The sequence below is a fragment of the Ascaphus truei genome, chromosome 11 (assembly GCF_040206685.1).
Source record: "Ascaphus truei isolate aAscTru1 chromosome 11, aAscTru1.hap1, whole genome shotgun sequence".
NCBI classification, from domain to species: domain Eukaryota; kingdom Metazoa; phylum Chordata; class Amphibia; order Anura; family Ascaphidae; genus Ascaphus; species Ascaphus truei.
The window spans coordinates 27,644,976-27,658,069 of record NC_134493.1 but is presented as its reverse complement, the minus strand read 5'-3'; the positions used below and the strand labels follow the sequence as shown (position 1 = coordinate 27,658,069).

General features: G+C 53.1%; 1 protein-coding gene across 2 annotated transcripts in view; it reads right to left on the bottom strand.

Moving 5' to 3' along the window:
* The window catches only part of EEF2K (eukaryotic elongation factor 2 kinase), a 103,312-nt gene extending 91,537 nt beyond the window's left edge, over positions 1-11,775 (bottom strand). Inside the window, exon 1 of one of the 2 annotated variants that reach the window (XM_075565407.1) lies at positions 11,552-11,775. The gene's annotated coding sequence lies outside the window, so the exon portion shown is untranslated. The remainder of the gene's footprint in view (positions 1-11,551) is intronic. The other variant, XM_075565408.1, reaches the window with a different exon arrangement.
* Between the last annotated feature and the right edge of the window lie 1,319 nt (positions 11,776-13,094).

The window sequence follows — 13,094 nt, the reverse complement described above, 5'->3', positions numbered from 1 at the left end:
CTCAATTTTATTGAGTTGGGAAAAACCTTGCAGCACGGCGCAGCTGCACCTTCTGCGTCACGGTGCGTAGTGGGCCCAGCCCCATTGAGGGGCGGTGCTTACACGCACAGCGCACGCCGCGCGCACAGGCTGTACTGGGACCGCAGCCTAATTCTTTTATCATTTGAGTCTAATACATCTTACCTCTTCCACATAAATGTTTGCATACAGTCTGCACTATGTCCGGTTTTCCTTTAATTTTATAAGGTAACCGTGGGCAAACAGAAGTTTATATCCATATCATCACAACTAAAGACACCCTTACGTGCACGTATTCCATCTCACACTTGTGAGTATTTTATTCAGAGATTTTAAGAAGACATTACCACTGTTATCACAACACTACTACACCACTAGATTAAACATAATAGCAGATGCTCTGTCACGCTTCAACTGGGTAGCTTTTAGGCAGACAAGCGCCAAGGCTAGAGCAACAGCTTCAACATGCCTGCGTCCCCTTGGGCTGATAGAGATGTTAGACTAAAGGACCCAGCACAGAGGTCGCTCGCCCCTCACACGTGGGAAACCCGCCTCTGCGCTTGTTACTCATGGCTGGCTTTCCAAAAAAAGTGTCCAGGCCTAAAGGTAAGGTGGGCGGCAGCAAGCAGCTCATACGTCTCCTGCTGGCTCAGAAACAAGCCAGTGTGGTGCGTGCCAGGGCAGGATCTGCACTAGCTGCTTTGGCCTTTTCCCTGAAACACCACAAGCGCAAAATGGGCTGGGAAAGAGGCGCGGCCAACAAGGCGGACAAGAGAGAGAGCCAATAACGCTAGACAGGCTTGGAGCGCTGATGGAGGCTATTAAACCAGTACGCACAAACGCGGCTGCCAGGGCGTTGTGAGCATGTGGCGCCATCATAAATAAAAGTAGCTGCACACAAACGTAGACATCAACAAAAAAACAGCAGTGTGCAGAATTCACAGGTCAAAAACCGACCAGTGGGGCGAGGAGGAAACATGGGCTCAACCTCACAAACAAACTGCATCAGGTGGATTAAACGAACAGACCCAATGCAGGGGGTAATTTCCTCATCCACCAGGACATAACCCCACTGACGAAGTACCAATTTCAGAGAGAACACGGTTTAATAGCAAAAAATAACGGGGAGTTACTACCTGGCCCAAATCTGTACTCAGGAAATCTGCTCAAAGAATAACAATCATTTTATTACTAACTAGCTGAGAGACCCGGCGTTGCCCGGGATGTAATGTTCCCGTTCCTCTCTCTCTCCTCCCCCCTCTCTCTGTTTGTCCCCCATTCACATCAATCCAGTCCCCCCCCTCCCTCCCTCCCTCCTTTACAGCTTCATGTAGCGTGTGTGCGTCAGTCACTGTGTGTTTGCGCGCGCGTCAGTGAGTCTGAAGCAGAAACACAAACACACACAGACTGACTGACGCACACACAGTCAGTGTGTGCCTCAGTCAGTGTGTGCGTGCGTGTGTGCGTCAGTCAGGGTTTGTGTGCGCGTCAGTGTGTGCGTGCGTGCGGCAGTCAGTCAGTGTGTGTGCGCGTGCGGCAGTCAGTGTGTGTGTGTGGGGGTGTGTGCGTCAGTCAGTGTGCGCGCGTCAGTCGGTGTGTGTGTGTCAGTCGGTGTGTGTGTGTCAGTCGGTGTGTGTGTGTCAGTCGGTGTGTGTGTGTCAGTCGGTGTGTGTGTGTCAGTCGGTGTGTGTGTGTCAGTCGGTGTGTGTGTCAGTCAGTTTGTGTGTGTCAGTCAGTTTGTGTGTGTCAGTCAGTTTGTGTGTGTCAGTCAGTTTGTGTGTGTCAGTCAGTTTGTGTGTGTCAGTCAGTTTGTGTGTGTGTGTGTGTGTGTGTGCGCGCGTCAGTTAGTGTGTGTGTGTGAGCCAGTGTGTGTGTGCGAGTCAGTGTCAGTGTGTCAGTCAGTGTGTGTGTCAGTCAGTGTGTGTGTGTCATCAGTGTGTGTGCGCGCGTCAGTTAGTGTGCGTGTGTGTGTGCGTCAGTCAGCGTGTGTGTGTGTCAGTAAGTTGTGTGTCAGTCAGTGTGTGGGAGGTGATGTGAGTGGAGCGCCGGGGAGGGGAGCACCAGGGAGGGGAGTCAGGGGAGGGGAGGCGTCAAAGGCAGGGAGGGGAGGCGTCAAAGGCAGGGAGGGGAGGCGTCAAAGGCAGGGGGGATGTCAAAGGCAGGGGGGGGGCGTCAAAGGCAGGGGGGGGCGTCAAAGGCAGGGGGGGGCGTCAAAGGCAGGGGGGGCGTCAAAGGAAGGGGGGGGGCGTCAAAGGCAGGGGGGGGGCGTCAAAGGCGGGGGGGGCGTCAAAGGCGGGGGGGGGGCGTCAAAGGGAGGGGGGGCGTCAAAGGGAGGGGGGGGCGTCAAAGGGAGGGGGGGCGTCAAAGGGAGGGGGGGGCGTCAAAGGGAGGGGGGGGCCTCAAAGGGAGGGGGGGGGCGTCAAAGGGAGGGGGGGCGTCAAAGGGAGGGGGGGGGGCGTCAAAGGGAGGGGGGGGGCATCAAAGGGAGGGGGGGGCGTCAAAGGGAGGGGGGGGGGCGTCAAAGGGAGGGGGGGGCGTCAAAGGGAGGGGGGGGGGCGTCAAAGGGAGGGGAGGGTGGCGTCAAAGGGAGAGGGGAGGGTGGCGTCAAAGGCAGGGGGGGCGTCAAAGGCAGGGGGGGGGGCGTCAAAGGCAGGGGGGGGCGTCAAAGGCAGGGGGGGGGGCGTCAAAGGCAGGGGGGGGGCGTCAAAGGCAGGGGGGGGGGCGTCAAAAGCAGGGGGGTGGGGGCGTCAAAGGCAGGGGGGGCGTCAAAGGCAGGGGGGGGCGTCAAAGGCAAGGGGGGGGCGTCAAAGGCAGGGGGGGGCGTCAAAGGCAGGGGGGGGGGCGTCAAAGGCAGGGGGGGGGCGTCAAAGGCAGGGGGGGGGGCGTCAAAGGCAGGGGGGGGCGTCAAAGGCAGGGGGGGGCGTCAAAGGCAGTGGGGGGGGGCGTCAAAGGCAGGGGGGGCGTCAAAGGCAGGGGGGGCGTCAAAGGCGGGGGGGGCGTGGACAGGAAGGGGGGGCAGTGGACAGGAGAGGGGGGGGAGGTGGACAGGAGAGGGGGGGGGCGGTGGACAGGAGAGGGGGGGCGGTGGACAGGAGAGGGGGGGGCAGTGGACAGGACGGGGGGGCAGTGGACAGGAGAGGGGGGGGGCAGTGGACAGGAGAGGGGGGGGGCAGTGGACAGGACGGGGGGGGCAGTGGACAGGAGGGGGGGGGCAGTGGACAGGAGGGGGGGGGCAGTGGACAGGAGGGGGGGGGCAGTGGACTGGAGGGGGGGGGCAGTGGACTGGAGGGGGGGGGCAGTGGACAGGAGGGGGGGGGCAGTGGACAGGAGGGGGGGGCAGTGGACGGGAGGGGGGGGGGGCAGTGGACAGGAGGGGGGGGGCAGTGGACAGGACGGGGGGGCAGTGGACAGGAGGGGGGGGCAGTGGACAGGGGGGGGCAGTGGACAGGAGGGGGGGCAGTGGACAGGAGGGGGGGGCAGTGGACAGGAGGGGGGGCAGTGGACAGTGACACACACACACACACACACACACACACACACACGTCTCAGTTGATGCGCCCTTTCTCAGTTCCGTTTGGCGCCGGAGGTGGGGGAGCGACACCTACCTGTACTTCCGGGCGCCGCCATCGTCTGACTCGGCGCCGCGAGGGAGGAAGGGGAGCCGCCATCTTACGCGCCGCGTGGCAGCTGCCTGTTCCCCCGCCGGGGGTAGGGGAGAGGTGATTTGGAGCGGGGAGAGGTGATTTGGAGCGGGGAGGGGGGAGAGGTGATGCCGCTGGGGAGTGGGAGAGGTGATTTGGAGCGGGGAGAGGTGATTTGGAGCGGGGAGGGGGGAGAGGTGATGCCGCTGGGGAGGGGGAGAGGTGATTTGGAGCGGGGAGGGGGGAGAGGTGATGCCGCTGGGGAGGGGGAGAGGTGATTTGGAGCGGGGAGGGGGGAGAGGTGATTTGGAGCGGGGAGGGGGGAGAGGTGATGCCGCTGGGGAGGGGGAGAGGTGATGCCGCTGGGGAGGGGGAGAGGTGATGCCGCTGGGGAGGGGGAGAGTTGAGTTTGAGCGCCGCTGGGGAGGGGGAGAGGTGATGCCGCTGGGGAGGGGGAGAGGTGATTTGGAGCGGGGAGGGGGGAGAGGTGATTTGGAGCGGGGAGGGGGAGAGGTGATGCCGCTGGGGAGGGGGAGAGGTGATTTGGAGCGGGGAGGGGGAGAGGTGATGCCGCTGGGGAGGGGGAGAGGTGATTTGGAGCGGGGAGGGGGGAGAGGTGATTTGGAGCGGGGAGGGGGAGAGGTGATTTGGAGCGGGGAGAGGTGATTTGGAGCGGGGAGGGGGAGAGGTGTGTGTGTGTGTGTGTGTGTTTTTTTTTTTTGGACCTTTGGCCCGTCACTCCGCCTCAGGCCAATGAGAGGTGTGGGGGGCGGGCCAAGGGGGTGGTGTGTGTGTGAGGCCAATGAGAGGTGTGCGGGGGCGGGCGGGCCAAGGGACCAATGAGATTGCCCCTAGGGACACCGGACATCCAGGCAGGCATGCATGCATGCAGGCAGGCATACAGTGCTTTCACTAATATAGTATAAGATAGATGTCATCTAAGGCCCCGGACATGTTTGCTGCGTGCTTGCGGAAGCGTGCTCCCGCTCAGCACTGAGCCCCTACAGCCGCAATTAGAGTGGCTTTAGTAGGGGCTCACCTGCGCTTCCGCGCGCTTGCGGAAGCGCAGGTCTTGGGGGAATTTTAAATTCCCCCGCTTGCCGGCGACACAGGCCGGTCACGTGAGCGGTTCGCCCAATGAGGGCGAACCAGCTCCGTGACGTCACTGGCCCGCCCCCGGCCAGTGACGCGCCCGCCCCCGGACCGCCCCCTGACGGCCTGCTGAGAGCGCGTGCGGTAAGCAACCGCAAGGCCAGGGAATGCACCCGCTTTCCCTGAGCCTCAGCGCGCCTCAGCACACCAGCGGTAAGCGTCTCCGGGGCCTAATATGTACGGTAATAATGGTATGTTCGTTTAAAAAAAAAAAAATTCACTAGTTCCTGCTTTAGGTCAAATATACAGTAGCCAGAAGAAAAATAACGGAGGTAAGGAAAGACAAGGCAGAAGTCTTAGGAATGCCCGGGCAGCCAAGGGGGTGAGGGGCCGAGCGTGGAGCATTCCCTGCAATACAGTGTTACCAGCTGCCTGCAGCATTAGGGTTTCCCGCCATACTGCGGCGGTGTAAGGGTTTCCCGCCATACTGCGGCGGTGTAAGGCTGCGTCTATAGTATGTCAGACGGAGGGGAGGCGCGCGCACGCTGCACGTTCACATCTATGGTCCTCTTTGAGGATGTCTATAGATGGCGCCAGCGCGCACGTCAGACGGAGCTGGCAAAGGCGCGAAATTGAAGGAGACAGAGCCCAGTGATTTTTTTTTGCGCGATTGCATGATCACATGACCTGCTTCTCCAATCAAAGTGAAGTTACATTTTCAAAGTGACGCCATTTTTCTTTTTTGTATGCCGGTGGTAAACACGCACAACACAAACACACACAACACAAACAACACACACAAAATTAAAGTTCATTTCCAGACCGGGGGAAAGTACCACAGTGCTTCAGATGCTGCATCTGAAAAAATGCCTGTGGTTCAGGATGTGAGGTAGTGGAAGTGACGTCCGCGCCGGAACGTCATTGCCACGCCCCCAAATCGCGCCCGCTGCATACTCTGCAAAGCCACAAAAAAGCTCAGGCTTCAGCAAGCGCATTGCAGCGTGTGCGCCTCCCCTCCGTTCCGCTCCGTCGACATACTATAGATGCAGCCTAAGGGTCTCCCGCGATACTGCGGCGGTGTGAGACCAGCCGGAGGCGGTGTAATGATCTCCCGCCATACTGCGGCGTGTAAGGGTCCCCGCCATACTGCGGCAGTGTAATGATCTCCCGCCATACTGCGGCGGTGTGAGACCAGCCGGAGGCGGTGTAATGATCTCCCGCCATACTGCGGCGGTGTAAGGGTCCCCGCCATACTGCGGCGGTGTAAGGGTCCCCGCCATACTGCGGCGGTGTAAGGGTCTCCCGCCATACTGCGGCAGTGTAAGGGTCTCCCGCCATACTGCGGCAGTGTAAGGGTCTCCCGCCATACTGCGGCAGTGTAAGACCAGCCGGAGGTGGTGTAAGGGTCTCCCGACATACTGCGGCAGTGTAAGGGTCCCCGCCATACTGCGGCAGTGTAAGGGTCTCCCGCCATACTGCGGCGGTGTAAGGGTCTCCCGCCATACTGCGGCGGTGTAAGGGTCCCCGCCATACTGCGGCAGTGTAATGATCTCCCGCCATACTGCGGCAGTGTAAGGGTCTCCCGCCATATTGCGGCAGTGTAAGGGTCTCCCGCCATACTGCGGCGGTGTAAGACCAGCCGGAGGTGGTGTAAGGGTCTCCCGCCATACTGCGGCAGTGTAATGATCTCCCGCCATACTGCGGCGGTGTAAGGGTCCCCGCCATACTGCGGTGGTGTAAGGGTCCCCGCCATACTGCGGCAGTGTAAGGGTCTCCCGCCATACTGCGGCGGTGTAAGGGTCCCCGCCATACTGCGGTGGTGTAAGGGTCCCCGCCATACTGCGGCAATGTAAGACCAGCCGGAGGTGGTGTAAGGGTCTCCCGACATACTGCGGCAGTGTAAGGGTAGCCGGAGGTGGTGTAAGGGTCTCCCACCATACTGCGGCGGTGTAAGAACAGCCGGAGGTGGTGTAAGGGTCTCCCGCCATACTGCGGCGGTGTAAGAACAGCCGGAGGTGGTGTAAGGGTCTCCCGCCATACTGCGGCGGTGTAAGAACAGCCGGAGGTGGTGTAAGGGTCTCCTGCCATACTGCGGCGGTGTAAGAACAGCCGGAGGTGGTGTAAGGGTCTCCTGCCATACTGCGGCGGTGTAAGAACAGCCGGAGGTGGTGTAATGATCTCCCGCCATACTGCGGTGGTGTAAGGGTCTCCCGACATACTGCGGTGGTGTAAGACCAGCTGGAGGCAGCGTAAGGGTCTCCCGCCATACTGCGGTGGTGTAAGGGTCTCCCGACATACTGCGGCGGTGTAAGGGTCTCCCGCCATACTACTTGCAGTACAGTACGCACAGGGTCGTCAGCATACAGGGACAAGCGGGCTGGCTGACAGCTTTATCTAAACAGCATTTGAAAATGAAACTGTGACCTTATTTTTACTTCCACAAACCGCCTATAATATTTATTATCTCTTACTGTGCAAGCAATATCTTGTACAGTATATAATGTATAACCTTGTTCACTTAATGCAACTATATTTGTAACCATGTATTATTTGTCGTCTTAACTACGAGATGTAACTCTCAGTATTACTTCCTGGTAACACATTTTATAAATAAAATAGATAAATAGAGGTAAGGAACACATCCTGTAACAGTGAGTGCTGACTGGCCTGATTCCTGGACAATATCAAATTGCAATAGCGGATTTTACAAAAAAAATTGCTGGAATAATACCAAGGCCTGTCTGCTAAACCAGAATGGCAAGGCCTGTCTGCTAAACCAGAATGGCAAGGCCTGTCTGCTAAACCAGAATGGCAAGGCCTGTCTGCTAAACCAGAGTGGCAAGGCCTGTCTGCTAAACCAGAATGGCAAGGCCTGTCTGCTAAACCAGAATGGCAAGGCCTGTCTGCTAAACCAGAGTGGCAAGGCCTGTCTGCTAAACCAGAGTGGCAAGGCCTGTCTGCTAAACCAGAGTGGCAAGGCCTGTCTGCTAAACCAGAGTGGCAAGGTCTGTCTGTTTATGGGAAAACACCAAGGAAGGCCTGTTTCCAGACTACCTGAGGTGAAGAACTAACAACCAGTTTAAAGCAGGCAGGTTTAGGTTAAAAATTCAGTTGCTTTTACCAAGACCCTAAATATTGTTTAAAAAAAAAAAATACCAAGAATTACTGTTTCACAGTTTGAGCCTTTGTTCAATTTTTATAGTTACTATATTTTACAGCTGAAAAGCTTTTTAATGCACCAATCCCCCTCAAAATATATGTTAGCTTTAACTGAACTGGGGGGGTTCCCTTGAATCTTTTCCATCGTCCCTCAACATCCAAAGACCCAGCACCCCCGGTCCCCGAGATCAGATACATTGAAAAGAACCCCAACCCTCTAATAGCGTGTCCGACATCAGATGCATTGTCAGGAACCCCAACCCTCTCTAATAGCGCGTCTGAGATCAGATGCATTGTCAGGAACCCCAACCCTCTCTAATAGCGCGTCTGAGATCAGATGCGTTGTAAGGAACCCCAACCCTCTCTAATAGCGCGTCTGAGATCAGATGCATTGTAAGGAACCCCAACCCTCTCTAATAGCATGTCTGTGATCAGATGCATTGTCAGGAACCCCAACCCTCTCTAATAGCGCGTCTGAGATCAGATGCATTGTCAGGAACCCCAACCCTCTCTAATAGCGCGTCTGAGATCAGATGCATTGTCAGGAACCCCAACCCTCTCTAATAGCGTGTGTGAGATCAGATGCGTTGTAAGGAACCCCAACCCTCTCTAATAGCGTGTCCGACATCAGATGCATTGTCAGGAACCCCAATCCTCTCTAATAGCGCGTCCGACATCAGATGCATTGTCAGGAACCCCAACCCTCTCTAATAGCGCGTCTGATATCAGATGCATTGCAAGGAACCCCAACCCTCTCTAATAGCGCGTCTGAGATCAGATACATTGGAAATGCTTCTGTTGTATTTGGTACAATTGTCAAATGAGCTGAAAATTGCATGGAACCCTTTAGGGATGTCAGGGGAACCCAACACTTCCTAGCAACCCCTGATGAAAAACACTGTGTTGGACAGTTGTATTTTGAATGATACCAACCTAAAATCCCACTGTATACCTCGCGAATATGTTCCCTGTATGTGTATATACATACATACACACGTACACATTTTTTTTCCCACTGCTAGATTTTATTGTGCCATATGGAAGAGGCATGATCAGGCTGCAATTTCACATGGGACTAAACAAATATTTAACGCTGCGCCAGCCTCCAGAGAAATGAAATTATAATCATTGATTTATGAGTCGTTACTATAAACAGGGACAATATCACCATCATGGCAACAAGGCATTTACAACTCTGGTACCATCATGTAATATCATCTTGTACAGCTGCATGTTAACGCCCAGCACTTATTGCATTGCAAATATCGCAGAAGTTGTGAATTCAAGTAAAACACATTGGACCTATGTATGAAGTCACTAGCTGCTTTTATGGTGCATTTAAAATTGTGCTTGTGTGCACCTATGCCTGTGGTTTCCAACCTTGTTTTGGTTTCTCTAATAGCGCGTCTGAGATCAGATGCATTGTAAGGAACCCCAACCCTCTCTAATAGCGCGTCTGAGATCAGATGCATTGTAAGGAACCCCAACCCTCTCTAATAGCGCGTCTGAGATCAGATGCATTGTAAGGAACCCCAACCCTCTCTAATAGCGTGTCTGAGATTAGATGCATTGTCAGGAACCCCAAACCTCTCTAATAGCGCGTCTGAGATTAGATGCATTGTCAGGAACCCCAAACCTCTCTAATAGCGCGTCTGAAATCAGATGCATTGTAAGGAACCCCAACCCTCTCTAATAGCGCGTCTGAGATCAGATGCATTGTAAGGAACCCCAACCCTCTCTAATAGCGTGTCTGAGATTAGATGCATTGTCAGGAACCCCAACCCTCTCTAATAGCGCGTCTGAGATCAGATGCATTGTCAGAAACCCCAACCCTCTCTAATAGCGCGTCTGAGATCAGATGCACTGTAAATTCTTCTGTATTTGTTACAATTTTCAAATGTCCAGAAAATGACAGGGAACCCTTTAGGGACGCCCGGGGAAACCTAGTGTTCCTAGGAACCCTGGTTGAAAAACACTGGCCTATGCAGTAACCTGACATTTCTCCATCAGTGCCAGCAGCATGGGGGAAAAAAAATGAAAACAAAATAATTTAAGCACAGAAACGGACTGAGCTAGGTGTACAGATAGAAATGGTATGTACTGAAAAAGAATGCTCGTGTGCGCCCCTGAAAAGGAGAATCTAAAAAGTTTAACCTGGCGTAAACCCTAAAAAGGTTGTTTATATTGTTAGCGCGGAATTAAGTTGCTATGTCTCAACCAAAAATGTATTTGACGCTGCGTGTATCTTTCAATATGTAGGATAACAAAATGTATTATTTTCAGTTTGGCTATTATGCATTTATATTTATTAATACTAGTTATAAATAATTATTTTTTTAAATTGGGTTCTAATTTCTATAGTTATCAATCAAGTACTCAACATGACGCAATGCGTGTTAAAATACATGTTATGAATTACACGTCATACAGTATGTATGAAGTCTTCATGCATCAGACGCACGTTTGATGAAGTTTTGTACGTCCGTTTAGCACTAAAATGTTGACCCGCAATAACAAAAAATGATTATGATCTTAGTACATAGGCCCCCAGATTTATCATGGTAAACATCTCAGTTTGAACGTGTATTTCTTTGATAAATCTGGGTGTTAATTTGTTGCCCCAGTTTTGCATATGGGAGACTTTTTACTGCATGTAACCTCGGTACGTGTTTCCTGCAGGACTGCCCTGTAACACTGAAAGACGGGAGTGTACCGTACTGTATGTATTTCCTTAAAAACAACATGTGGTCTGATCACAATGGATCCCGCTGTGCTGCGTTGTGTTTACATACTGAGGAATCATGTACAGACTAGTAATGCAAATCATAGAACCGTCACATCAGCGCGCAGAAGAAAATACATCATGAAAGCTATTGCAGAGACCTATGTGAGAACACTCAAGTGCTACATGTTTTAAGCAGTTCATTGATGGCATCAGTGCCTGATGTTCCTGCCATGACGTTAACACACAAATTAAGAGAGAAATTTGAAATGATATATTTAGATTGTAAGTTGTACGGGGCAGGGACTCCTCAGCGTGCCTGCAAAATTCTAGGTAAAGGGCTGGGTACACTGTCACCACTATATAAGAAAAATATAATTTATGAGTTGGGTGGTGACTGTGGGTACAAGTTTATTTTTAAACCTCTAATTGGAAATGAATGCACCTAAGGGGTCCTGAAATGATCACTCGGCCATAAAAGGCACTCTCAGGCACACTTCCTGCTCTGCAATAAGGGACCTGCCAAACACTGCCTTCATACTGCACCCCTTTAGTTTCCAATAAAAAGAATATATGTGCATTGAGATAATTTAACAACCAGTTACACTGCATTAAATTTAGAACTCTGCAAGCAGATCCACTTAACCCATTCAGTGCCAAATGGGCCATATACTACTACACTATTACAACAATCCTAATTTTATGCAAATATTATACGTGGAAGGTTTCATTTCATAGCAGCAAACCAAGCAGTGGTTGCTTATTACACTTCCCATTATATAATAGCTTGACAGTTACAAGTAGTCTTATTTTGCAGCCCCCCCCCCCCCCCTAATATGATGAGTTACTGCTACTAATGTAAGGAAATGTCTAAAATATATTGATGTTGCAATGCAGAAAGAAGTGATGTCTGCCTTACCCTGCAGCGGTGGCACTCCCAGGGGTGGCCTTGCAGAGCTGGAGGAGCCTGGATCTTGGGGTTTTATGGTCTAAATGCACTGCTGGGTTGCACACAATAAATGTGCACAAAGCAGAGGCTTATTCTTCAGTGCTCTCCTACTGCAATTATCTCACCCACTGTGACCCTCACCAAACAGTGCTGCAGCCTGACATGCAATTCCTGCTTCTTGGCCCCGCCCACCAGCGTCGGCTCCGCCCACACTCGCCAGCTCAACGTTCCATGTCAGTCACCTCCCTGCACATGGCTGAGTGATTGTCAGTGAGGCGGACACCAGGGATATTTCATTTTTCAAATCAAATAAGCTTTATTGGCATTACAGAAACACATTTCAGTTTACCAAAGCATGAGTAACAGGGAGCAGGGTATATAGTAGGGAGTGTAATGTACACAGTGCATGGGTAACAGGGAGCAGGGTATATAGTAGGGAGTGTAATGTACACAGTGCATGGGTAACAGTTACACGGTGGTGGGGTCTCTCAGCCTGTGACAGGTGCTGGTATAATGTGCAGCCCGCCCTGCCTGGGCTTCATCTTTCCCCTTGGAGGATTGCTGTGTTTTGTTTTTCTTCTATACTATTAAAGTTCCGGATAAGAGCTGTGAGTCTTCCATCCCTATCCTGTCCCTTCTCCCCCCCACCCTCTCACTCTGCTCTCTCCCCCACCATACACACACCACACATACACACAATACAAATATCCTTGGACTCTCAATACACACACAAACACAATGCCCGTCAGCCCCACAATGCACACACACACACACACACACACACACACACACACACACACACACACACACACACACACACACACACACACAATACCCCCCTGCTCCACAATACACATACAATAGCACCACCTTCCCCACAATAGCCCCACACCTGCCCCTCCCCCACAATAGCCTGCCATGCACCACTCCCCCACAAGAGCCCCACACTTCACCTTGGGGGACCTCCGGCGAGCGGACCGCGCCTATTGATCTACCCTAAATACGGCCAGAGTGTATTCTTTCTGTAGGCTGCGGGTAGGTCTCCAGCTTCTTTGAGCGCTGGATATCATTTTCCCACATAGTCACATATTGCTCCTTCATTTCGCTGGCGATTGAGTTGTGTTTTTTTGGCCGGTTGTTGATCTGTGCGTGCCTGTGTTCTGGGAGCGAGAGGACAAGTTGTTTGATGGCACAGGGTTTAGTGAGGAGGTCCTGGCTTCTCATTGCTCTGTGGCAGTAAGACTGTGGATGGCTGGTGTTTGGATGAGCCTAGAATGTCAGTGCTCTCTTCTGTAGAGTGAGCAGTAGAGGAAAGCGGCCAGCTCAGCCCGGCATGCATTGTTGAACATTTATCACTCGCTTGATTTCTTCTTCTAAGGATAAGGTAAGGCCGGCTGGGATGTTTGCGGGACTTGATGCAGGAACATGTGCAGGGCCTCAGCTCTTACCTTTTCCGGCGCCATCATCTGGCAGCATCTCCTCCCGGCACTCCCCCTCCATGGTCCAATCATCA